The following is a 26,369-nucleotide window of genomic DNA, read 5'->3' on the forward strand; positions in this document are numbered from 1 at the left end:
GTTGTAACAAGACTATAACTTCCATCTAGGTAAGCCTAAAAGCACTAAGAACATTAAATTCAGCTCTAAACTGAGCCTGCGAAAGTTAAATTACGACAGTCCTCCAATTGAACACGATTTATGAGAATGGAACCTAGGTCCGAGGCGATACAGGTCATTAGAACTTTCTAGACCATTACAGCCGATCTGGATACATTGGCTTTTTATTTAGCTACTACAAAGGTTATAGTATCTTTTAGGCAGTCTTAATTTTAACAAAATATGTACTGATCAATGATGTTCATTGTATTAAATGTTATTGTTACGTGAGGTTTTCTATGGCAAAATTCTTTAATAATATATTGTATATTATAGAATACAATAACACTAGCAAGAATTAATGACAGTGTCGTAAAGTATTCGTAAGGCCTAAGTTAACGTTTACGTATTTATCGACTTTTGTTTGACAATAATGTACATGAAAAAACAAATTGGTCCTGCCGATTTGCATACATTTTCAGTTTACCGATATCATGGTAAGTGATTTGATTCGAGGTAGTAGTTCCAAATACGCTCGCGAGAGGGTGTTCAACTACTACTTTAACACGTAAATTCGTGTATCTGTGTTTTTATATAATTCGTTTTGGCATCCAAAAGCTTGGTACAATTTCGTTGAAAAGTTTTCTAAATTTGGCTATAGTATAGCACTACTTGGAAAGCTTCAAAGTTAACTAAAATGCAATCAGCAATCCTAACAGAAAATTTATTCTCGCTTCCAGTAAAAAATACTAAAAGTAGCAACCGTAATTGCTAAAAAACCTGTACGTTGAAAACACGTTCAATTACAAGAAGTATATTAATCAAACATCCAAAGATTGCGTACGTTCCGCGGAGAGTTTACACAACAGTTTACAGGGCGTTTCATTAATCAAGCGCGAGTTGGAGGGGGGCAGCGGGGGAGGGGGCATGATAGGGTTGCCACCTTGAGTTTTATGTTGTACATGGTGTGAAATTGATGATTTCGGTCCGGAGAAATTATGATATAAATACGGGTAGAACTCAATATTTTTCACGGATTGTTATCTGATGTAATATAATTTCTGTATACAGAAGATATTATAAGTAAAACTGCTATACGATGATTTGAAATTTCATATAAATACTATTTCAGTTTCAGAAATGATAAACCCTAATATTATTGATTATGCACAAAATACCTAAAGCCTTACAAGTTATCATTATATCTTCAGTTTTTTTTCATAAAGTTAAATGAATATTATAAATGGTACATTTATAGGCAAAGCCACTTATCAAGCTAGTTTAAATATTTTTTCCCCAGCGTATCGCCTGCGTGCCAACCCTACCGGCTAATGCAATTTGTTAGCGAGTAATCAATGTGCTCACAACACGTGTTAATTATTACGCAATCATGCTAAATGGGTTCCGCAGGTTTGATTCCGTTTGTTTTTAGAGTTCCTTTGTCGGTATCTGTCGGTGATTTATAATTTGCGATCGTTAAGATTAGCATTGGATTTTGATACTTATTATAAAGAGTTAGAGTGTTTTTACATTTTTGGAAATAAATTGTTTTAGTTTGAAAGTTCATTAAACTCAGTTTTTTTAGGCATTATGAGACTTCTCTAATGTCTCAGGTCAGGAGTACTTTGGTCAAGCCTTGTGACCGCCATATCCAAGGTGGTAAAACCCGTCATAGCGGCCTACGTAAGTGTGTCGCGTTCCGGGATCAGCCTGTGTATATCCCAGACCAACAGGCCGGCATAATTGTGTCAACTGCCGAGAGGCAAGATTGGCAAGGATTTTATGTACAACGTCGATTCCTGCCCAGGATGATTCCTGAGGCATTTCAATAGAGTAGATGGTTGGAAGCTTGTACAAGCCTGGGATCCTATTCTACATTTAATTAAACTGCAACCTAAAAGACCGGCTGCCAGACTTCAAGACACCGTGAGCTCAGACCACTAAGAGCTAAACATTTTTAAAATTTGTATACTTGTAAAATGTAGGTAGACATTATAACTTTGACTTTGCAGATGACCAACACCTCAATCCCCCCCGTGACCATGAAGGCTGCAAAGTCTTCGAAACGTCGGGAGAAAAACAATAATATAAAAAACCGCGATAAAACCAGAAAAATAGTTTGATTTTGATGTCTAATATTCACGTAAACATAAGATACCGATAGTTACAAAAGGAATTCATTTGGTATTGTGCTTTCTAGTTTCTTCCTAGATCTCTAGGAATCTAGGGCGCAAGGTCTGTGTGCCTGCAGTTTAACATCTAAAAAGGCTATTTGTCCGTCTGTTATCTGTCCCTTGTCTAATGTTGTTAGGAGCTGTTGGATACTTGAAAAACATTTATTGCTGATTTTAGTTGTTTGTTCTTTGAGAATGCAATGTATTTTATTGTGATAAAAATACAGCAAGAGTTTCTGATCAAATTGTTACTTATGTCCTGAGTAGGTAGTAAGAACTAAATACTTTGCAGCAAAGGTACCAAGAGTGTTTATCTTGATGCGTAGCGATATGTAGCAATTGACAAAGTTTTGAATAGACATTGATCTAGTAAAATTATATTGGGTTTTTCTGCTCACTATCAGCCTAGACTCTCTTTCGTGCCCAATGTGGCGATATGGTGGCATTCTCACCGGACCCGAAAAGTGGGCGTTATTTTGCACCTCTGCGAACACCTTTGGGATAAAAGGGTGATGATGTGTGTTTGTTTTTGACTATCATATAATATTTCCCGAAATTCCCCCCCATCCAAACAACCCTCTGCCTACCGTTCTGTTGCACCTCTGCCAACATCTTCAGGGGTAAAGGGGTGATGATGTGTATTTGTTTTTGACTAACATATAATATTTCCCTAAATTCCCCCCATCCAAGCAACCGTCTACCTACTAATGTTAGCACTTCCATAATCACATACTTTCAGAGGCACTTAATATCACACAACGTGCATCAACAAAGTGTTTCACTCGGGGCACTCTCGCACGCTGCTATGTTTTATCATTAAACTATCGTAAACTGGGGTAATCTGTAACGAAATGGCATTTATGTGTTAGGAGATTTAGAGCACGTGGATCTGGTTATTGATGGTGGGTATTATGTCACAGGAAATGTAATAATTTATTTGAATCTGTAAAGTGTTAAACATTATTTAGATTCAGACAAATTACCATACCGTCAGTTTGGAAAGCAGTTGCCACCAGAGAAGAATCGGCAAGAAACTAGTGTTGCTCTTTTCAAAATCAGTTCAAATAAAGTAGCTACAGAATATATTTTAATACAAAAAAAGTTACATAAAGTTTTCTATTTAGTTTTGAGCATCGCACTTATTTCCGCTTAAAAAAATGCAATTACATATTTAAAGGACTACAAAATTGGTTCTTAATTCAGCAGTTTTTTCCATAAGTTTATAATATAATATTAACAAGAGTAAGTCATCCTTCAGTGGCATAGCTTGCCATAGAAGGGCTTTTACCAAAATTTGTTAGGGGTCCTTTAGGGCAGTGCGAATTTTTTGGCTCTCGCTTAGTTTAGTATAGGTATGGGTCAAGAGGGGACCCTAAAGTTCGGAAGCCCCGTATCACTGATACGGTGGTAGATACGGCCGTGACACCATGTTTACTCACATAGCAGTAACTATTATTAACAGGACCTCTGCCTACCCTTCCTTTCGGGGAAAGATGAGTTCATGATAACTCAAATTAATTTATTTACCAGAATTATCTATTACCAATTCAATAAATTTAACATTTTAGTTCAGTGGCATTTGTATCGAACTCCGATACGGTTGGAACTAGGCGACACCCGTCGGGAATTGATTTCACACTGGCTTTGGAAGCCGGGTTACCTTTAGGTGTTAAAAATATTGGATTTTTATGTATGCAATCGTATTACGTCTACTGTGAATTATGTGTTTTGGAATGTGATTTAATGTTACCTATTATAAATTAGGTGTTACGGCGTGAAAAGTCTTTCCCGCTACAAAAGTCTCTACATTACTGCCGTCATCCACGCATTCTAAAAATAATTTTACTAATCATTAATATACATTATTATGTGGGAGTGCTACACAGTCTACTTAACAATTATGTTTTATTGCTTTGAATGGCGTGACGAGCTTTTCAGTGGCCTGATGATTAGCTATACGACCGCCCATAAACAGTAGAAACACTATCCAGCACCTTAATTTATAAAGTATTGTATGGTATTCCACTGCGCTCGCCATCCTGAGACAGGAGATGTTAAGTCTTATTATGTCCAGAAGTTACATTGGCTACAATGTTTATATCTAGGAAATGCATTTTAACATGTAGAGATGACTCCGCACTTGGTACCTAATATAATTGAAAACAATATAAAAGTGCGTTTAGCCGCTTATTAAAAAAAAAAATGCTTTATTCATCACGTAGGCAAACAGCTACACTTATGATAAGTCAAGGTACATAAGAATATTTAATCATTACGTAGATAAAGGCGTTTATATATCTTAACTTATTTATTTACCAAATAAATAAATAAGTTTATAGAGTCCTTTTTCTTTAGTTCCCATATCCTCGCGCGACCCCGACATATTTGGCAATCATCCCACTATGGCTGGCATTATGGCAACTGGCAAAATCTCAGCATTACGGCATTTAAGTTTCATTAGCATTACTACTTAGATATTGCGGTAGAAAATTAATTTATAGAACACATTAACGAGGAGTACAGGCTGCATCGTTTTAAATAAATAATTAAAAAAATATATTTATCATGGCCATATTCCACCAATATGGAGCTGGTACAAGGCATTTTTTCAAGCATGCCAAGATAATCGTCATGAGAAAATTATTTATCGTCAAATAATTATAAGTAAGTTTTTCAAAATTGCAATTTAAGTAATCCTCTACCTTGCCTATCACATCATGGGACGAATATAGTTTGATGATACTTGAACGAAGTAGATTACCTGACCCCTCAAGAATAAACATGACCTCATTTAATTTCTATAACATTACGTAATTACAAGTGCACACTCGCGTGTTAATTTAAGCTACAACGGTATTTCCATAGAAATTCTGCTAAAGGCAGTGCAATTAAAAACCACGGTTAAAAAGTTTCAATTATCGCCAGTTGCGAAGTTAAGCCGGCTTTTTGTAACAGATCTGTGCAGTTACTAGAGCGAGCGGTGAGCTACCAAAAAGCGGATACAAGATTAACAATTGCGCTTTTGAAAACAACTGATGCTAAGGTAAGCCGATGATTATGTTAAACTGTCCAACTTTTTCGTAACTGGATGACCAGGCGAGCAAGTCTGATAAAAAGCACACATCACGCATTTATCCCCGAAGGGGTATCCAGAGGCGCAACCAGGGCACCCACTTTACGCAAAGTGTGTTCCGTCCCATGATGTGATAGGAGGCGAGCCTATTGCCATATCGGGCACAAATTCCAGACTCCGGGCTGATACTGTGCAGAAAAACTCAATATCACTTTGCCTTGGTATTCGAACCAAGGACCCCAGAGCGCTGCCGTACCGTGCATGCAGTACAACTACGCCACCAAGGTAGTCAGTCGAGTCAGTCTGATAGAAAGCATCAAAATATATACCATCTAACATTAACAGAAGTTACTTTCTATTACAGAAAAGTATTCGAAAGTATTGTTATTCTTAAAACATTAATTTGGACAAAGCCTAAGCAAAAGCCGGCAAACAAAAGCCGTAGAAATCACACCCTCGAGTCCCATACAATATCCGACCAGCAGACAAAACGTAAGCCGTATATTCCAAAGCCGAAATATTGATATATCAAAGTTGATAATATATTGACGTGGGAACAGCACTTTGTCCCAGGAATACCGGTGGGAACACGCCGGTGTGCAATCGATCTACTGCACCGGGATTCCCGACTTTGCGGCGACGAATCGGTACGAATATTGCATATAATGCTATAATAGTATAGTTTGGGAGATATGTTTCGCGGTGGGACGGAAGGCACGTCTCTGAAATCGGTATTAAACTTGTTCTTTTGAGGAAAATCAAGTCAAATTTGTATGGGCATATCGTATGTAAATTTTAACTCGTGCACAAAATATATAAGAAGAAGGGATACACTTATTATCTAGTACACTGGCCAATTAGTAATTTTACTTACACATTTCTTTACATTCTATACAATGTTACACCGCACTGGTCAATGCGTGTCGATAGTGATTCTTGTGGAAACATTAACATGCATATTATTTGTATTTTCTTCTTTAAAGCATGTGTTCTTGTAATAAATAGTTTAAAAAACACACTAATTATAACTGAAAAATCTATTTACACTGTCCACCCGTCTTCGACTAATATCTACGATTGAACATGTATATAAAAGCTTATAGGCAACAAAATGATTGGGAAGATATTCCCTGTCCGGGGTACAATGGACCCACATCGAGCCGGCCGAGACCGCGTAACATGGGGGTTATACAGTCTATACTGTGCAAGTTATAAGCGACGGCGAAATTGTTAAGACGCATTGGATTTTGTTATTTATAGAAATATGATTGAGTGTGTTTGTTTGTTTTGTTTTTTGATTGAATGGACATCATGTATAGGCAGAGGCTACGGAGTACCTTTATACCCTACACTATAAACCAACGGGAATGCTTTAAGAGATTAATGAAAATAGATAAAACGGTTGAATGTCCAGACCGTAATCGGAATCATCATCATCATCAGCCGCAGGATGTCCACTGCTGAACATAGGCCTCCCCCAAAGATTTCCAGATCGACCTATTGTAAGTGGATCGCTTCCAGCGACCTCCTGCAACTTTTATGAGGTCATCTGTCCGCTTTGCGGGTGGACGTCCGAAGCCGCGCTTGCCAGTTCGTGGCCTCCACTCCAAAACCTTCTTGTCCCATCTGCTATCAGTTCTACGAGCTATGTGCCCTGCCCACTGCCACTTTAGCTTGCTAATCCGATGGAGTGTGTTGATGACTTTCGTTCTTCTATGGATCTCCTCATTTCGTGCAACCCTACCCGACCTTATAGGATACAGGCTTGATATTACGTATCAGAGACTTTCCTGCCCTCACACCCACCACTACAACTCCTGTAAGCCAAGATCAGCAGTGGCACGCATTTTATGATACTGAGCAGTGAAGCTCGGCGAGTCTCAGGAAAAACTAATTTATCATTATCCGACAACGAAATTAATCAATTTAGAAAGATAGGGAGGAGTTGGAAATATTAATTGTCCGTAATATTACGTATCAAGCGATAATAGAAATGCATTATGATATTGCAATAACAATTACATTGTAATTATGTCATAAGCGCATCGAACAAGGCGCGCGCGTCACCAACGTCTCTGCCAATATTTGTTTTTAATTAATAATGTTTGCCAAACATGTTCAGATCGTAATACTCTTTGTTACTGAGATAACAATGAATAGGTCGTGTACTTAAATTATTTATTAATTATAATTTATAAAGCAAATAGGTGGTATTCAAGAAACTCGTGCCAAAATTTTACAATTACCTTTTTAAAGATTTTACCTGGATAGGTGTCACCTTAATTTTTTATTTCTGTAACGAAGAAACAGCTTTTCAGTATGAAGGAAAGTGTAGCCAGCGTATTTACTGGGCTATTATTATATTTATTAGATTTAGGTCGCGGCTTTGCCCGCGTAAAAGTGTTTTTTCGTAATAAAAATTTCGCTACCCAAGATGGCATTTGTAATTGAAAGTTCTGGATGGTATTGCACGTATTAGCATAGATTATTTATAAAAAAGCTATATTACTATTTATAATGTGATTATTTGTGTAAGTTATTGTAAACAAATGCATTAAGGTTAACTTAAATAGAAATTGTAAACATTTGTCTGAAATGGCGGTAGTGCTTAAATGTTTTGACGTTCGAAATGATATAAATACCGGCCTCTTGGCTGATACAGGGCATTTCATCGTGAGCCGTCGAGCAGAGCAATACTAAGAGACTGACAAGTTAAGTAAATATACTTTATATTCTTTTTTAGTTTCTTTCACAATTAAATATTATTTATTAATATGATGATATGATTAATATGATTAAACATTTAATAATTTGTGAGTCGTACCTATGTTAGGGTGTATACCCTAACATAGGTATATATTGTATAATATATAATATATAAAAGATATAATAGATATATAACTGGTGCTATAGTAATGTCTTATGCCTAATGTTAATGAAACCTTATATCACTGGCTATGTTTATTGATGTATATCAATATAATATATGTAATAAATATATTGTATAACAAATATAGTGGTCCTTGTTTCCTTGAAAACGCATCCGCCCTTCCCTACTTGATTACTGACGTAACGTATTTATCACTGATGTCCTGATGGTATAAAATGATTGATACATATGTTCGTTTGCTTATATAAGTGATCTGTGTATAAAAATACACAATTATTTTAAAGTGTCTCTACTTAAAAATCTAACACACGCAAACGACTTGCTAATATCGTCATTTATATCCAAAGACATCTGTACGACAGTAAGAAAAGATTAAATTTTCCGAACGGGAATACGACACAATTTATAATAGGTATCAATAATTTCCATAAATGTGGTCTGCAAATCGTTCTAATAATAATTACATTTTACATCAATTACGAAAGGAAAGCCACAGGAATCAAGTTATATGGACTCTGTGCCACTGCTGCACAGAAAACTTATTTAAAAAGTAGGTACCTATAGTTCATTTTTCATTAATTCCTAGTAGTTTATCATTCATTCCTGGTTTATACTTTATTCCATGTGAATAAGGTAGACACCGATAGTTCATGAGTTTATGTTTTGGGACGCGGCAAAAATGGCACGATAACCGACCGCGTAGAAAATTACGAACAACGCACTACAGTGCCTTTGTATTGGCGGGTCATTTTCTGGTCTTATACTAGATCAATATAAACGTTAGCCTTGGCGAGTTAGTTTTGGGTTAAAAATAGGTTTAAATATTGCGAGAATAAAAGAATACTACGGAAATAAGTTAATTTTATGACCGAATAAATTGAGTTTGAAACATTTATGAAACATTCATAACATATTTTCAAATAAAAACTCAATCCGTTCACACTTGAATAGACACGTTACATTTGCTAAAAAAATGATTGTAAGCAATATGACCGCGCGTGAACAGTAGAAACACCATCCAACACCTTAAATTACAAAGTATCCACTGTGCTCGCCATCCTAAGTTACTACACACTGCTGCTTGGCAGCAGAAGTAGACATTGCGGTGGTACTGTTAAATGTAATTTTGAATTTAGCGCCTTTGAAGGCTCGCTCACACTTTGCCGTTTTAACTTTTTAATTTCTTCTACTCTGTGACATCATAGCAACCGCATTACTTTGTAACAAAACAAATTAAATAGAAGATATTTCTCAGTTTCTCTGTATTTAATTTATCAGGTACCTATCCAGGCGGACTCACATATGAGAGACCTACCACTAGTATCGTAAGTGCACGTAAAATACACTCCGTTCCGTCGTAGTGTCGCGGGCATAATCCATTCATTCAATAATTGCATTCACAATCTAATTCCTACATTTTGGAAACTTAATTAACCGGCTGTATCAATAGAAGCAGTAATCCCTGCATGTAAAAGCCACAATGAATGAAATTAATAAACAAATACACATTTGCAATCAACACAAGTTCAGTAAACTCCCGATGAATGGTGGTTGAGCTCATCGGGTGCTTCCCGGGTCGTTCATACATTCACTCACTCATCGGATATCGAACAATAACATTCGGTCTTTGTTTGACTAATGGAACTACGATGAGTATAATACTTTGCTATCGGCCAGCATTCGTTGTGAATGGAAAAATTATACATATTGTTATAATTTTTGTTGTTTTCAATAAAGAGTATTGTTTGTCTTTTTTCCGTGCTGTTTCATATTCCGCTTAAAGTAGTAATTGCAATGGATATTTTTGCAAATAATGAAGAACCGTATTTACAATTTTTAATCTCAATATATTTTTTAAATTCAATACTTTTCTTTTCCTGCCGCCGAACAGGAAGGAAGAAGGAAGTGTATTACAGAGTGCCTTTGAAGGATATTTCAGCCAGTATAATTACTTGGCATTATGGGATTTAATATCTCATATCCGAGGATGTCTAGCGATCAGTGCTGCAAAGTGCTTTGTAATACAATAGGCTTACAATCAGTGACATGCTTGTTTCATTATTTATTCGTTTAAAGATGGTTTTAAAAGGTCGTTTTACAAAGAACCAGGGAAAGAATTTGACCTTGACTCAGCCAAAGTTTGCTTTATAGATCCCTGTGTTCAAATTATAAACAAAAAATATGTCAAACAAAAATATAAAACAAAGTTACCGTTAATTTCTAACTTTTCTTTGAAACGCGCCGTTGTTTTTAATGAAAGAACCGAGACAATTTATGGCTCCACTTGTCCCTCGCCTTTCAAGGTAAACTTCAATAAGAACCCTTTGTTATTTCACCACTACAGCAATGTATATGGATTCATGTTATCAGAACATAACAAAATAATAATAATTAAATTGTCTGGGTTCAATTATAGCTTTGAAGTTGATACCTTCATCAATTCAATGGAAATAAATATAGTAACAGAAAGGTGACTCACATAGTCACAACTCTATCTAAACAGCGACTGAGAGGGGGGGAGCTACGTATTAAATAGGGGAACCTCGCCCCCCAGTCTTGATAACAGTAGCATCTGTATTAATTATGTAATGCTTAAAAACACTAAAGCCACAGTAACCAGTCGACGTATCCAAGCAATCATTAAAGATCTAAACCGTAAGCAGATACTTCATTCGCAGCCAATATCACTAGAATATTTACGCGGCGGAGTGAAAAAGTTTCTTTAATCAACAGGTTGACCGAGCGCCGTAAAGCGGGGCCCCGGGAGAAATCTAAAAGATAATAACCTCGCCCATTTTTCACATTAAATATTTGCATTTCAGCCGTTTTCACTTTTACCGCCATTTTGTTTTTTCGTGGGTAAACTATCCTTTTAGTTAAGCTTGTCAGGTGATTTAGAAAGTTAACGCAATATAGTTAATTTTCGCCACAACTTTGATGCCGGTAACGGTTTATTAATGCATGAAGATGGGTCATATTTGGTAATTTTACCTTTTATAACTATAGTAATAGCGAGCGGCGATAGCCTATTTACGAATGTCCGCAGGTTCAAAACAAAAGGGCACACACCTCTCACTTTTTTAAAATTTTGTGTGTATTCTTTTTGAATTATCGTTTGCTTTAACGGCGAAGGGAAATGTGAGGAAACCTGCACACCTGAGAAGTTCTCTATAGGAATTTCGAAGGTGTGTGAAGTCTACCAATCCGCACTAGGCCAGCGTGGTGGACTAATGCCTAATCCCTTCCAGTAGTAGAGGAGGAAATGTATTTAATATTCTATCAATCAATCTATCGCAGTCCGCTGTTAAACGTAATGTTCAACGTAATTCAATATTTATTGCTCTGAAATTAAGACAGTGTCACCATCAGTTATTCATATTCGGGTGTTGTGGTACAAAAAATATTCCACATTTTATTTCATGTTGTATAATAAATAAAAGACTATAATCCAGATTGCAACAATGAATTCCGCTTTCAGACCCACCTAGACAGAATTCTGTTTCAAAAACTACTTTTCTAGAAAACCACACAAATCACAGTTCTTGCTTCTTTCAAGCTATCTTTTCTTAAAAGAAACTCTTAAATCGCGCACAAGGAAATCGCACAAGGCGTTCAATATGAACATACATAAAAACTTGGTAAAACAATGTTATAAGTTACACACTCTAGAGATTTGGCCTTATCGAGGTAAATTGGAAACAAATTGCTGAGGGAGATGGGTTTGACGCGAGTCTTGGGCTGAAGCAATGAGCGGAGCGTGTAGCGGGTTTTAGAATTCATTCATCATCATCATCATCATCATCAGCCTATATCTTTGTCCACTGCTGGACATAGGCCTCCTCCAATATACGCCATTTTACCCTGTCTTCGGCCTGTCGCATCCAGTTCTTACCAGCGACCTTTCGCAGATCGTCACTCCACCTAGCTGGAGGGCGTCCTACACTACGTTTGCCGAGCCGTGGTCTCCACTCAAGAACTCGTTTACCCCATCGGTTATCGGTTCTTCGACAGATATGCCCTGCCCACTGCCACTTCAGTTTGCTAATCCTGTGTGCTATGTCGGTGACATTGGTTCTCTGACGAATGACCTCGTTACGAAGTTTATCCTTCAGAGAAACTCCGAGCATAGCACGTTCCATAGCCGTGTCCATATCCTTATAGGGATCAAATTAATGCTTTCCTTAGGGGAGAACCTTTTAAACTTATTTTAGTTCGCACTTTTGTTGTCTAAAGAACGCCTGTAAAAAAAATTGTACTATGGGCACCTGTTTAACCTCTTCGTTACCTGCCATTAAATTTTAATAATTTTACAACATAAGAAGAATGACGTCACTGCGGCATCAAAGAGATGATTTGTGAGGATTATATCGCTATGTTTATGTCGGCAGTAAGGAATTAAGTCTAACTTTGTTTTAAGTTATATTGTAGCCAGGGCAAAGATTGGACAATGAGACTTAACAGCTAATGTCTTTGGCTGACGGCCCTGAGTATAATGCTATGCAGTTTAACAGTTTGTTTTTAAAAGTTTTAATTATTATTACTCAATTACAGCACGTAGTCACGTGAGCGGTTCATTTAAACAAAAATGTAAATAAGATATCTTTACCCTCGCTGCAAGCTTATGACTTCACCCGCAAAAGGCGCATTTATTAAAAGATTTTTCCACTTAAATTATAACGTACGGGTGTATTACCCTTGTACCCTCGGGAAACACGCGACGTGTCTTACAGCCTATTTGTTGTGCTTTCACACGGACAAACACGTGATTTTAATGAAATTCTAACACCTATGATAAGAGAAGAAGAGGGACACGTCTATTATAGTCTTATTTCCAATACAAATTTGCTTGTAGGATATATTTTATATCCGCCCGGATACCGACCACCGTACAAGATATTAAAACCCGCCATAGTGGCCCACGTAAGTGTCGCGTTCCGGGATCAGCCTGTGTGTAACCGGTTTCAACAGGCCGGCATAATTGTGTCGACTGTCGACAGGTAAACATCTCTCGTTAGTCGACATTTTATTGATCTCTATTTACCATAAGGTGCAGTGGGGACACGTATAAAAAAAAAACCTAATCTATTTTTAGTATACGCTAATACGTTCATAGTTTAGAGACAAGGAAAAAGATGTTTTGAGCCTTTACAAAACAGACATACCATACGAAACGTATCAAACTGACACTTCACATTAGATCACCAACCATTAGATTAACTAGCTCTAGAAACTAATAATTTCGCTGAAAGGCAAAATCCGGCTTCAGTCGGTTAATTCACTCAACTACTTGGTTATTTTGTCGAGGTCATTAGCCTAATTAATCCCTATTAGTATTAGTACAAACAAAGACGTAGCTAATCCAGTGGCTTCGGTCGTTGGCTCCTAAATTAATCATCAAACATGATTTGGCATAATTAGAGCGACGCAAGCCTCTCCTAATGTCTTTCTATCAACGGTGCCGCCTTAGTCGTGGCTTGTTAATGCTAGAGTCAAATTTCCTACAGCATGCGTCTGCCACATTCGTTAACGCCATTTTGTTTTGTGCTGACTGAGCCAGTGGTGTAGTTGTGTTGCGCGCAGTACGACTTCCGCTCTAAAGTTTCGAGTTCGATTCCCGGGTTGGTCAGTGATGTTAGGTTTTGCTGAATATCAGCTCGGAGTTTGAAATTTGTGCCCGATATGGAGATAGGATCATCCCCTACCATGGATCGGAACGTAAGGACTAAAAGTGGGTACTCTAGTTTTATCTATGCCTACCCATTCGGGGATAAATGGATTGACGTTTTTTTTGTTGATAAAGCAACACATAAACGTCTTTAGTATTAGTTCAGAGTCTAGAAAGGCTGGTGAATGGAACCCTCCCTCTTATTACACCAAACTTAACACATTTAACGAAATGTGTGTTACACCCTTATCTACCCCTGAAAAGAGAGAAAGGCATGATGCTATAACTTCCTTAAACACTCCATCAATGACACACATCTTCCTGCCGTCAAACGAATTGAAAACATAGTACCCAAGTTTCATTATAAAAGCAATCAATTTACCTTCTATCGCGTCATAGCTTGCGGCGATGTTTGTCAATTACTTAACGTTAGAAATTGTAGTGCAAGGTAATGTTCCTCTTGTATACACCTTTGGTATGATAGAGGATGCCGTATTTTAGCCTATTTCTGCCGGCACTATGTTATTCTACCTTAAATAGCAAGGAAATCTAATCTATGGACTCATTATAATGAAATTTTTAGGTAATCAAATCTAGCGGGTGATCCTGTGAAGTTTGGTAGTTCTTGGACTGCCAGAAGTCATTCGGCTAAAGATAATGCTATCCGTGCGAAGTCGGAGCGGGTCACTAGTTATGTATGAAATCGGTCGAAGCAATGTTCCGTGTCTATTGTGAGCTTGTTTGCATGATGTGAAGTAAGCACGGGGAGTGAGCGAACGATCGAATGACTGAATGGAATGTCAGAGTGAATGATCTACAAGTGACAAGTCAACATCTGTTCCATGCAAACACGCCTTGGAATCATTATGTACTGCATACATCTCTATAAAACAAGCGCAAATATAATATGAATAAATTATTCACAGGCAGTTTCTTCATTAAAGTCAAGTTACTTTTACTTTTCTTAATTACGAAGCTTTTCCATGCCACCATTGCACCAGCCTTGTATTACACTGCCCACTGCTGGGCAGTGGTCTCTACTATTAAGAGGGTTTAGGCACCACGCTAGCTTAGTGGGTTGGCAGACTTCACATACCTCATTTCTTAACTTAGCTGTTCCTTCTACAGGAAAAAAGCTAGCTAGCTCTTATATTAAAATGTTTAAGTTCCTACTTAAGTGACAAATGCTAACGCTATGCATTAAGAGAACTAATGTCTTGGTAACGAGGGAACGTCCCATACGGTGCTTTGTAATTTTAAGTTGTAGTGTGCCACGTTAATTGCACTCGTGGCGTCAGGCGAGGAAATTGCTCGTCTCGTTAATCAAGTTAAAAATAAAAATGACTGAACTTAGTTTTGTAGTGATAAAAAACAGCCAAAATATAATATCTTATTTAAAATCTAAAAATCCTCCAATTCCCCCAATTTGCGGTTACATGTATTTACTACTAGCTGACACGACAGACGTTGTTCCGTCTTTACTATGAATTTGCAGCGCGCATTCTGTCAATCGCTGACAGTTATTTCAAACAATTGGCAATTATATAAAATTAATATATCTGCTAAGTTTTTTAAATTTACCGCGCATTTTTTGATTATTTTCTTTCATAAGAACCTTCTCCTGACAATAACCAACACAACAAAAAAAAAATGAAATCGGTCCAGCCGTTCACGCGTGATGGCCAAGGAAAATAGGGATTCATTTTTATATATATAGATTAATGTTGTCTTTACTCTCTTTAAAGTTTGTTTCAGCAATTTGCAGCATTGCCTTGGACAGAATCTGTAAAGCCTGCAAGGCTGCAATCGTATACAATCGACATCCTTAGTTCAAATGCTATTGCAACAAGAGCCTTTGCACAGAAAAATAAGCTGCAGACGGGATTTCAATTTTATTTCACTCTTATTTGTGGCACTGCGCACATAATATCAGCCCTGAATTATATACTGTCCCACTGTTGGGCACGGGCCTCCTCTACTACTGAGAGGGAATAGGCCTTAATCCACCACGCTGGCCTAGTGTGGGTTGGTAGACTTCACACACCTTCGAAAATTCCTATAGAGAATTTCTCAGACATGCAGGTTTCCTCACTATATTTTCCTTCAGCGTTAAAGCAAGCGATAATTCACAAAGAATACACACATATTTTTTAGAAAATCCAGAGGCGTTGAAAGGGTGAGGTGGTGAGAATTAAATTATACATCAATCCAGCACATGATTTCTGTGTACCGTTATTTGACCAACATTTTCAAGCTCTGTATCAGATGGAGCTATCCCGTCGCGTTCATATTGTGCAATCGACGCTAGTCGCTCCCTCGGGAGCTGTGAGTCCGGATGCTGCGTTTAAAAATATAAACTCGACTACAGGGACACGCGAGCATCGCGCTCGTCTCTACCCTTTAGCTAGGGGAGAGGGGACGAACTAGGTATCAAATAGCGGAACCTCGCCCCCCCATTCAATGAGAAACTGGAGCTATGTATAACTTAATTTATACACATACATATACACAATATCACGCATTTATTTCCGAAGGAGTATGTAGAGGCGCAACCAGGGCACCCACTATTCTACAAATATTTTCCGTCCGTTATTGTGATAGGGGGCGAGCCTATCGCCACATAGGGTACAAATTCCAGACTTTGGGTTGATACTGAGCAGAAAATCCCAATTATCAATTTGCCCTACCCGGGATTCGAACCGAAGACATCAGAGCGCTGTCGTACCGCGCATGCAGTACAAGTACCGTGAAATGAAAAGTTTTCCCGGGATGAATACTTTTTTCAGATGAGTTATTTTTCAAATAGCGTATAGCATTCTGGAGTACTATAGCTTTCTATTAGCATTAGTTTCTTAGAAGTGCCTAGGATAAACGCATTCACACAACACACTTATCGGTGATATATATATATATATAGATCGATTACATGTTAACATCTAAGGTGCCAATTGCAGAACGATACCACCTACTTTACTATTGATAGTTCTAGAAAGTGTATCATCATCAGCCGCAGAATGTCCACTGCTGAACATGAGCCTCTGGGGGGAAAGCGTATGCTATTAAATTTTTATATTTTAAAGTAGACCCATGGGCAACACCAAGATTTGTTTTAGGGAGGTGCACTTACGTATGTTATGAAGGTATTTTTTTCAAATTTAAATCGGGAGGGTTTTTGAAAATGCTATATGATAAAATTGTTCTGTGGTGGATTGTAACTATAGTTGCAGATTTATTCAGTGACTTATATTTTTAGGCAGGGGGATGCACGTGTACCTACTTGCACCCTCCCGGCGCCCATGAGTAGACCATATCATTCATTCCAGGTGCGATTATTTTCAAACGTCTACTCCATAAAACAAAAACACAAATCTACCCAAAATCCAAATAAACTTATTCATCTGTAATAAATTGATTGTGAAGATATAAATTAGTCCCATGGTAGAATATTTGATTTTCTCTTCGTAAGTAATTAATTTTGATTACATAAATTACGCTTTGTGCCTATGACAATCTGACACGGTGATTAATGTGGCCAATACTAGCGTGTGGCCGTGGCTTTGTTCCTCATAGTATTCAAGTTGTATTTATTAGTTTTTTTTAAATTTAATAATTCTATTATCATGTTTTTATATGAAATTTTCTCGATGTTTCATAGACTTTGCAGCCTTCATGCTAACGGGAATCAATGTTTCACATTCGCGTAAACATAAGAAATCACTAGAATAATTGTAAAAATCTTCTTATACTAAAATTAAAATGAAATAAATTAATGTAAAACCAAATGGTTAGGATTTTTAATTTGACTTGTGAACGTAAATTAAGACTTTATGTAACAATATTTACAGTTGGTATTGTTTTGATACTATAAGCAATATTTAATCTAACGTTGAACGCAGACTGCTGTAAAAAAACTTCAACTAAATGTATTAAAATCATTCAACACTTAAACATGGACGTCAAGAGACAATTCTCTTTCAAACCAATAGGTCTGAGAAAGCGACGATCTATCCACTATCACATTTATGAGATTTTTGTGACTGAAGTATAAAACTATAACGTTTATGGGAGACGTGCTAGTTATGTCAAACAATGTACCGATGAATCGTTGACCGATCCGATTAAAATCTGCCGCCGATAAAAATCGGTCATCTGCGTTTGACGTTTATCTTGATTGCTAAGTATCAGAAAACTAATTCCAGGTCACCTTTATAATCTAGATTAAAATGTTAGTACTAAATATCTCTCCAACAACCGCAAAATTTAAGTTGATAGTTAGCGAGAAAGTTTCAAAGCTGGCTTAAGTCGCAAGTTTGTATCAAGGCTTTAACGTTTGAGATCTGTGGTTGAGGCCATATTATACTTACCTACATGGGATTAATTTATGTTCGCGGGTCCGCTTACGTGATACTCTTTTCTCAGAATAAAAGTGCCAATGTTTTTCGGATTAAAAGCTTCAACTTTTTTTTTACAGACACGACAAAGTGACCCCACTGCATCTGATGGTAATAGTGATAAGTGGAGTGGGGTCCAATAGAATGTCGACTGACGAGAGATGATTACCCCTCGATAGTTGACACAATTATGCCGGCCTTTTGGAACCGGATATACACAGACTTATTCCAGAACGCGACACTTACATGGACCACTATTGTTTAACACCTTGTGTACGGTGGTCGTTATTTGAGCGGATATAAAATATATCCTACCAAAAGCAAGATAATCTAGAGTTTGGTTTAAGTGTTTCAATCACATACATCGGTTTCTCTGATACATCTTAACATCTCCAAAAACTATAACTTTTACGTAGAGTGCGATTTTCTAATAACAGTATGTTTCTGAGCAGTTCCTCTTTAATAAACCACGTCACCTAAACCTCATGGCCATGAGTAATATAAGCCGGGTCGGGAGGTCAGAGGTCCAATTAGATCAGGGCGTTACGAGTCCACGGCACTCATTAGCGAGGACATTAGCTAATCTGCTCATTATGAGGGCTTAGCTGTTCAAAATATATTGTAATCGGTAAAGGTTTTAGAGTTGAGGATCGCGGAAGAGCGATTGTATTTAAAAATGATGACTACTTTATAGGGGTGGGAATATAGGTACGCACATTTTAGCGGTGTTAGTTCCAGATATCCTGTTTTCCTTTTGAGATCAGGCGGAGGAATATGACGACCATAATTGCCTAAATATAATATAATATAATAATTATAATATCAGCCCTGTATTATATACTGTCCCATTGTTGAGCACGGGCCTCCTCTACTAATGAGAGGGAATAGGCCTTAGTCTACCACGCTGGCCTAGTGCGGGGTGGTAGACTTCACACACCGTCGAAAATTCCTATACAGAATTTCTCAGGTATGTAGGTTTCCTCACGATGTTTTCCTTCACCGTTAAAGCAAGCGATAATTCACAAAGTACACACACATCACTTTTATGAAAAATCAAGTTAGAGGTGTGTGCCCTTGGGATTTGAACCTGCGGACATTCGTCTCGGCAGTCCGTTCCACAACCAACTAGGCTGTCGCCACTCATTGCCTAGATATGATAGCTCCCAAATAATAGAGAGTTAGTTTATCCCCATAACAGCCACATTTTGTTGGTAGGGTTGAACGCTTAAATCTGTAGAACTTGTGTTACGATTTGAAATTCTTTCACTAGTAGAAAGGTACATTATCTTAGGCATTCAAATTTTGATTCCCAAGACTGGGCTTCTACGAACGTAAGCTATTCAATAAATCATTTGCTATGTATAAAAATCCATTTACTGAAACATTGAAGCGCTAAGCTGTATCAATTTTTCAACAAAACGCCTTTGAACTGCCAAAAAACACTGCTATAGCTATAGTGCTGCGTGAACGTGATTCGGCAATTTTGACCTTCCCCCCTCTTATTAAGGGAATTGATTGATCATTCCTTCAAAAACATCTGCTTGTTTTTACGCTGGCCAGGATGCTGTCTAGATTTAGGTCATATGATTGGCGGTAAAGAAAGTTGTGGGGTTGTTGCAAAGTGTAGGGTTATACAGGTTCATTTTGACATCGCGTTACTAAATGAAACCACATACTGATTTACATAGAAATAACACTACAATAAGTTACTTGAGCCGTAGATGTAAAATAAAAAAGTGTAAGTTTCGAACAAAATAAATATTAATGAAAAGTAATTTTGCACACCCTAACGCCACTACTAATACCTAGTCTAAGAGAATTCGTTGCAGCGGCAACATCATACTTTCAGCCAGAAATATACCCACGCCCATGCCATACTCGCATTAAATTACAAAATTATAAAAAAATGAGAAAACTAAAACCAGGATTTTTCGTGAAAATATTAGTTATTAATGGATGGGTTTTGGCACAATGTCAGCAAAGGTGAAGACGAGTATGTGGTTTCATTTAGAAACGCTGTCAATATGACCCTGTATTGGTTTTATGGGTATATAAACATAGCTATTATGATATACACTGTTAGTTTTTAATGACTAAAAATGGCGTTACTACTACCGTTTAAAATTATTTTAACAACGAAAAATACCACGAAAATTAAACAATTTTTCGAATTTTATTGTGATTTATATTTTAACGACACAAAAAAATTAAAATATTATAAACAAAAATCGTACTGCACATTCATAATGTGTTAACTCAATTGGTATGAACTATTCTTTTTTAAACACCTGAATTCCCGGTGTCGAAATTTGTCTATTATTTTCGCTATTACATAATGAGAATACAATTGCAGCGAAGCGTGAAGTTTATAACCACCAACAGTTAAGCCGTGAACATACAATCAACACAGCAAACAACTAAACGTCTCAAAGCTTGCGAATTTCAATTTCCACGTTTCAAATCCTTACACGTATTTACATGCACATAATGTCGTTATTCGGGGATTTGACGCGCAACACATGTTGCCTTGTCGCTGAGCGTAAATTGCCCAAATCGAGACACATTCAATAACTGTGGATGTCGGATTCAAAGATTGCTCGCTTCGAGGCTAAGCTCGCATTGGGTATGGTGTGTGAGAGCGCGGAGGCGGTTTTAAATGAGCTGGTTAATGTGTTTGCAGGTCTTTTGATATCCGGCCGTGGTCGCTTCCATGGTCGGCAGTCGGGAGGCCTGGCGTGCGGTGGCCCACTTCTGCGAGGTGGTCCTCTCGCAGAAGGAGAGTGCCGAGAGGGATCGGGAACGGGCCGATCCCTCCCGCCGTCAGAGGAGACGAAGGAGGCGCCGGGTGGACGACTGACCGGCGTCTCCCGCCCTGTGGAATGGGGGCGTTTGGAGAATTCCACCACGGTATCCCCTGCCTGTCGTAAGAGGCGACTAATAGGGGCCACGAAGGGGGTCGTCGGCGGGCAGCAGGGGGCTGTCCGCCCTAGTGCATTTCTGTGCATCTTTGCACATTTGTCGGTTAACCCCCGGGTTGGACGGCAGTGTGTGTAGTTGGCCTCACGCTGCCGTAGACGCCGAGGGCGTCCTTCGGTGCGCGGGGGCTTCTGAGCCCCCATAGGAGACGGGCCGCAAGGCGGCACCGCGCAGGGGCGGCTGTGGTCGCAGACTAGACACTTTAACGTCAGAGGAAGCCCGCAGCCGTCCCTAATGCGCCGAAGAGGGCCACCGCGGAGTTTTAGCTGGTAGGCCGTGCATAGGTTTAAGTTGTATATAGGGTTAGGGACTCGGCCCGGCGGTCGCCCGAAGGTCGTCATCAAATCCGGGCGGCTCAACGCCGGGCCGTAAGGCACGGTTACCCCAGCATAACCGCTCAGTCGCCCCCCACGAAGGCTGGGCGGTAGTAATAAGGGACTTTCTCCGCGAAACCAAAAAAAAAAAAAAAAAAGGTCTTTTGATATTCTAAGACTGGTAAATATTCACCACATCAGAAGACTCTTAAAGGTTCATAAGCTTGATTTATAAAAGTTTTAATAAGGTTACATTAGCCTAATTTATAGGAAGATATATTACTGCTGAGAGCTATAAGCCACTTTTTACCCTTGGAAAATATTTATCCCGGAATTTTTTTTCACACGGGATAAGCAAAAGATATAATTCATAAATAAGATACAATAAATTAATTTAACACACACACACACACAACATCACGCATTTTATCCCTGAAGGGGTATGCAGAGGCGCAACCATGGCACCCACTTTTCGCCAAGTGTGTTCCGTCCCATGATGTGATAGGGGGCGAGCCTATCGCCATATCGGGCACAAATTCTAGACTCCGGGCTGATACTGAGCAGAAAAACCCAAATGTCACTTTGCCAGACCCGGGATTCGAACCCAGGACCTCGGAGCGCCGCCGTACCGCGCATGCAGTACAACTACGCCACCGAGGCAGTTAATCACCGTTAAATTAATAAATTAATTTAACACTAATTTTAAAAGTGAAACTACGCTAACCCGCTGTGCCAGTGACCTCGGTCTCCCCAGACATTTGACGGGATTGTGGCTCGATCCCGCGGGACGTCGCGAGATCCGGCCGTATTTACATATTAGCTGCTTGGAAACGCCAGTGTCTTTGCATTTGATTAATACAACTTTCACTTCATGAATATATTTAAACAATTTCCCTTTATTTTTCGCGTAGTCATTATTTTTTATATAAGGCCGCATTACGTTAACGGTTTCGTTTTAATAACTTAAAAAGAATACTTAGATAAGTAATCATCATCAGCCGCAGGGTATCCACTACTAAAACACGGGCCCCAATATTTCCAGATCGAGCTATTGGAAGCGGCCCGCATCAAGCGAGCACCGTCTTTTTTGCGACTTTAATATAAGAATAAGTAATACTTTAAATCAATAAAGTTACATTAAAATTAAAATGTGATAATCATCTTGTTCAAGACCAAGATGTTCGAGTAACTTTGGAAGGTGTGTTTATGATTCGAAATATATTTTTCCGGGTGGACAAAGGCTCAACCCCTTAAAACAATGCGTCAATAAATAAAGCTATTTGCGAGATATAAATGACGAGAATAAATTATAGATTCTGTTTCATATGTGATCATATTTGTACAGCGACAGCAGCATATCCTACAGATGGACCCTTATTATGAAATAAACCTCTACGTAATGCTCCAGTATTAGTCACCCCATTTACCTGCAACAAAAAAATTATTCTTTAAAACTTGAACGAGATTAAAAAATATTATTTTATTTATTTAAGACGTGGTGAATTTACGGCTATTACAGCAAAGAGCAAAAAACAAGCTCTCATTACAAATAAATTGGTCATTTCAGTAAAAGAACAATTCGTGAGGTGGTATTAAGATCATAGTTAAGTAAATTATTTTTCACAGAGGGATCTCTATTAGGCCTTATAATAAAGGAAGATTAATCTAGTTATTTCGCTGGCTCACTATTACAAAGTTCTAAGTTATATTTGATGTGCAAAATTGAATTTATGTATCAAATGATTCTACGTTTTTTTAAGTGAATGTTTGTAATAAACCCGAAAGATAAGTAAACTAGGAACTTTGAATTATTGTCTTTTATAATAATTAATACAAGTTAAATTTATTTAGGACTTTGTATTAGAGAACTAGCGATTTTTGTTTGTATTCTGCAATTCACAACACATTTATTTTTGTCAATCAAGGTACTACGTTATGATAACACAAAGTGTTTGTGGCAAGACAGGGATCTTCAGGACGTTCATGACCTTAGGGGAGGAGCGAAGGTCAAGGAAGAAAGTGCTTTGTTAAGCTTCCGGAGAATTTAAAATTACTTACAACTTCGCAGCACATTTCGTAGAACTTTGCCTGACCTTTGGTTTCTTTCAGCATATTTCAAAGGACTAATAAATTATCAAGTGGTAACAAAGGTTTAAATGAAGACTTATATACTCGATTGTTTTTAATGGGTACACAGAGAACTGGTATGATATTTTTAGAGTATTTTTTATGAAAGTGGTTTTATGTTTTTTTTAATACTGTGTTTAACGTATCAATGGCATACTAGTGGCAAGGTCCTATAAATAATAATATTTTTTTATGTTAGAAAAATCACATTAAAATTTTCCGTGATGTTAAAAATTTTAAAATTCAGTAATTCATGGTTGCTCCTTTACTTATTTTTCGGAGTTTAGGAATTTTTTATTGAATATGACACAATCATGTTTGTTTATTATCAACACGTAGCATAAAATAGATAAAGTTTTTGTGTACATCTTTCATCACCGGCAATTAATAAATAACAAGGTTAGTAATAAAGAATTGACTAATAACTAAATCAAAGTCAACTTACAATAAAGTAAGTACATAAGTACACATTTCATATAACCTCAAGAATTTGTATATTTTAATAAACTACATTGGCCTACTTTCGACGGTACTTTATATTTCCAGTAAGTTATTGTAAAATACCAAGTGCAAGCAGTTTCTCGCATGCCTTCCACTGCATTAAACAAGAATATTAAATAGTTCAATACATAATGAGGTTGTTTTCGTTTTATTTTTGTTCTTGTTTCATATCTACTAAATGTTATAATAATAATATGAGCTCTGTATTATATACTGTCCCACTGCTGGACACGGGCCTCTACTACTTAGAGGGATTAGGCCTTAGTCTACCACGCTGGCCTAGTGCGTGTTGGTAGATTTCACACACCCTCAAAATTCCTATAGAGGATTTCTCAGGTAGGTTTCCTCACGATGTTTTCCTTCACCGTTAACGCAAGCGATAATTCACAAAGAATACACACATAATTTTTTTAGAAAAGTTAGAGGTTAGTGCCCTTGGGATTTGAACCTGCGAACATTCGTCTTGGCAGTCTGTTCCAAAACCAACTAGGCTATCGCCGCTTGGAATAGTAAGCCAGTGATAATTATGGAGTAAATATTGAACGGTGATTATCTCTCAGATCCGGACTTCTGCCACTAATAACCAGGATCAGTTATCAGACAAGTTAAAAGTAGAGTAATTAATAATTATTCGTAATTAGTGGTCCGATGACGGTGCGCGGTCCGTGAGATGCGGTTAACGTAATTAGGGCATTTAACTGTGAGTTTAACGGTATCGAGTGTACTTGACAAAACTGTGCACGTTAATAGTTAATTTTAATTTTGCACTAGGTGCTGTTCGCGGTTACGTCTGCGTGCGTCTTTCCGGAAGATAACTCTTGTGTATGTTATTGAGATAAGCTGTTTGTCGTAGATATAAACACACCCAAAATCATCAGACTCGGGGATCGAACCTCAGACCTCAGCTCTCGTAATACAACCACGCCCCTACGGCTATCAAATTCTAATTATATAAGGTTCTCCTCCACCACCACCAGATCTTCGTTTTCGGTTAGTTAGTTTTGGCAATCACTGCACACCTTCCTCTCATGTTTCTGTCTACCCCGTTATGGCGTGGGTAAGTCGTTAACTTGTACAACGCTCGGGATGCGTGAACCGAGTGTCACGGAAGCAATTAGCACGTGTATAGGTACCGGAACACTACTATGAAAATATTGCGGCTAACAATAAAATGGGATATGACTATGTCCGATTTAGGTTTAGATTTTCCTATTTCTATTTCGGATTGTTGTAAACAGAGTAATTATTAGGTACTAGTGGGCCTGGCAGATGTCCTGCCAACCGCATTTAATGTAATACTAGCGACCCGCCCCGACTTCGCACGGGTATAACATAACAAAATAACAGTATTTCTCCACTATTTAATGGATGTTATTATACATATAAACCTTCCTCTTGAATCACTCTATCTATTAAAAAAAACCGCATCAAAAATCCGCATCAAATTTAAAGATTTAAGCATACAAAGGGACATAGGGACAGAGAAAGCGACTTTGTTTTATACTATGTAGTGATAGGTAGATGATTATGACTCAATGTTTCACGTCTCAAAATTGCTGCAGTGTTTTAATGCAAAATTCTGGCTGGCGTCGTTGCTGTTTTTTTTTATATGTGCACGACAAAGTGACCTCACTGCATCTGATGGTAAGTGGATAGGGATCCAATAGAATGACGACTGACGAGAAATGATTACTTTTCCACACATGACACAATTATGCCGGCTTGTTGGAAGCGGGTATACACTTGGTGACTCAGGAACGCGACATACTTACGTGAGCCACTATGGCGGGTTTTAATAATTAGTGTAAGGTGGTCGCTATCCAGGCGGATGTAAAATATATTCGACCATCAGTTTATGTGCACTCGTAGCGCTGTAACTTGCATGGTACTAGCTAGCTTCGTTATTCAGTTGTACAAAAATACTTGATCAAACAAAAAACGACTTCATATTGTTTGCATAAAGTATAATCTTAGTTGGATGCCGTGGAAGATCAATTCTGACAAATATAGTCGATATGACATCATATCATCATAATAGTTTTAGAACTACTTCAGAGTAGAGTCCCGGGTTCGATGCGCGGCGCGTTTTAATTGGCGACGTGGTTAATTGAGCGTTTCCGTACGTTTTTATTGCTACATGTTGTTTATCTGTATGTAATCGATATTAGTATTCTAACTATCACTATTTGTACAAAAAATACGTCTGGCGCACTTAATGATTTACAAGTTTTGAATTTGTT

General features: G+C 37.9%; 1 protein-coding gene across 2 annotated transcripts in view; it reads right to left on the reverse strand.

Moving 5' to 3' along the window:
- The window catches only part of LOC115442458, an 88,406-nt gene that overhangs the window by 9,576 nt on the left and 52,461 nt on the right, over positions 1-26,369 (reverse strand). The window contains exon 1 of one of the 2 annotated variants that reach the window (XM_037447582.1): positions 7,512-7,530. The exons of the other annotated variant lie outside the window; for it this stretch is intronic. The gene's annotated coding sequence lies outside the window, so the exon portion shown is untranslated. Of the gene's footprint in view, positions 1-7,511; positions 7,531-26,369 lie in introns of those variants that run through there. 2 annotated transcript variants of the gene reach the window in all.

The sequence above is a fragment of the Manduca sexta genome, chromosome 7 (assembly GCF_014839805.1).
Source record: "Manduca sexta isolate Smith_Timp_Sample1 chromosome 7, JHU_Msex_v1.0, whole genome shotgun sequence".
NCBI lineage: Eukaryota > Metazoa > Arthropoda > Insecta > Lepidoptera > Sphingidae > Manduca > Manduca sexta.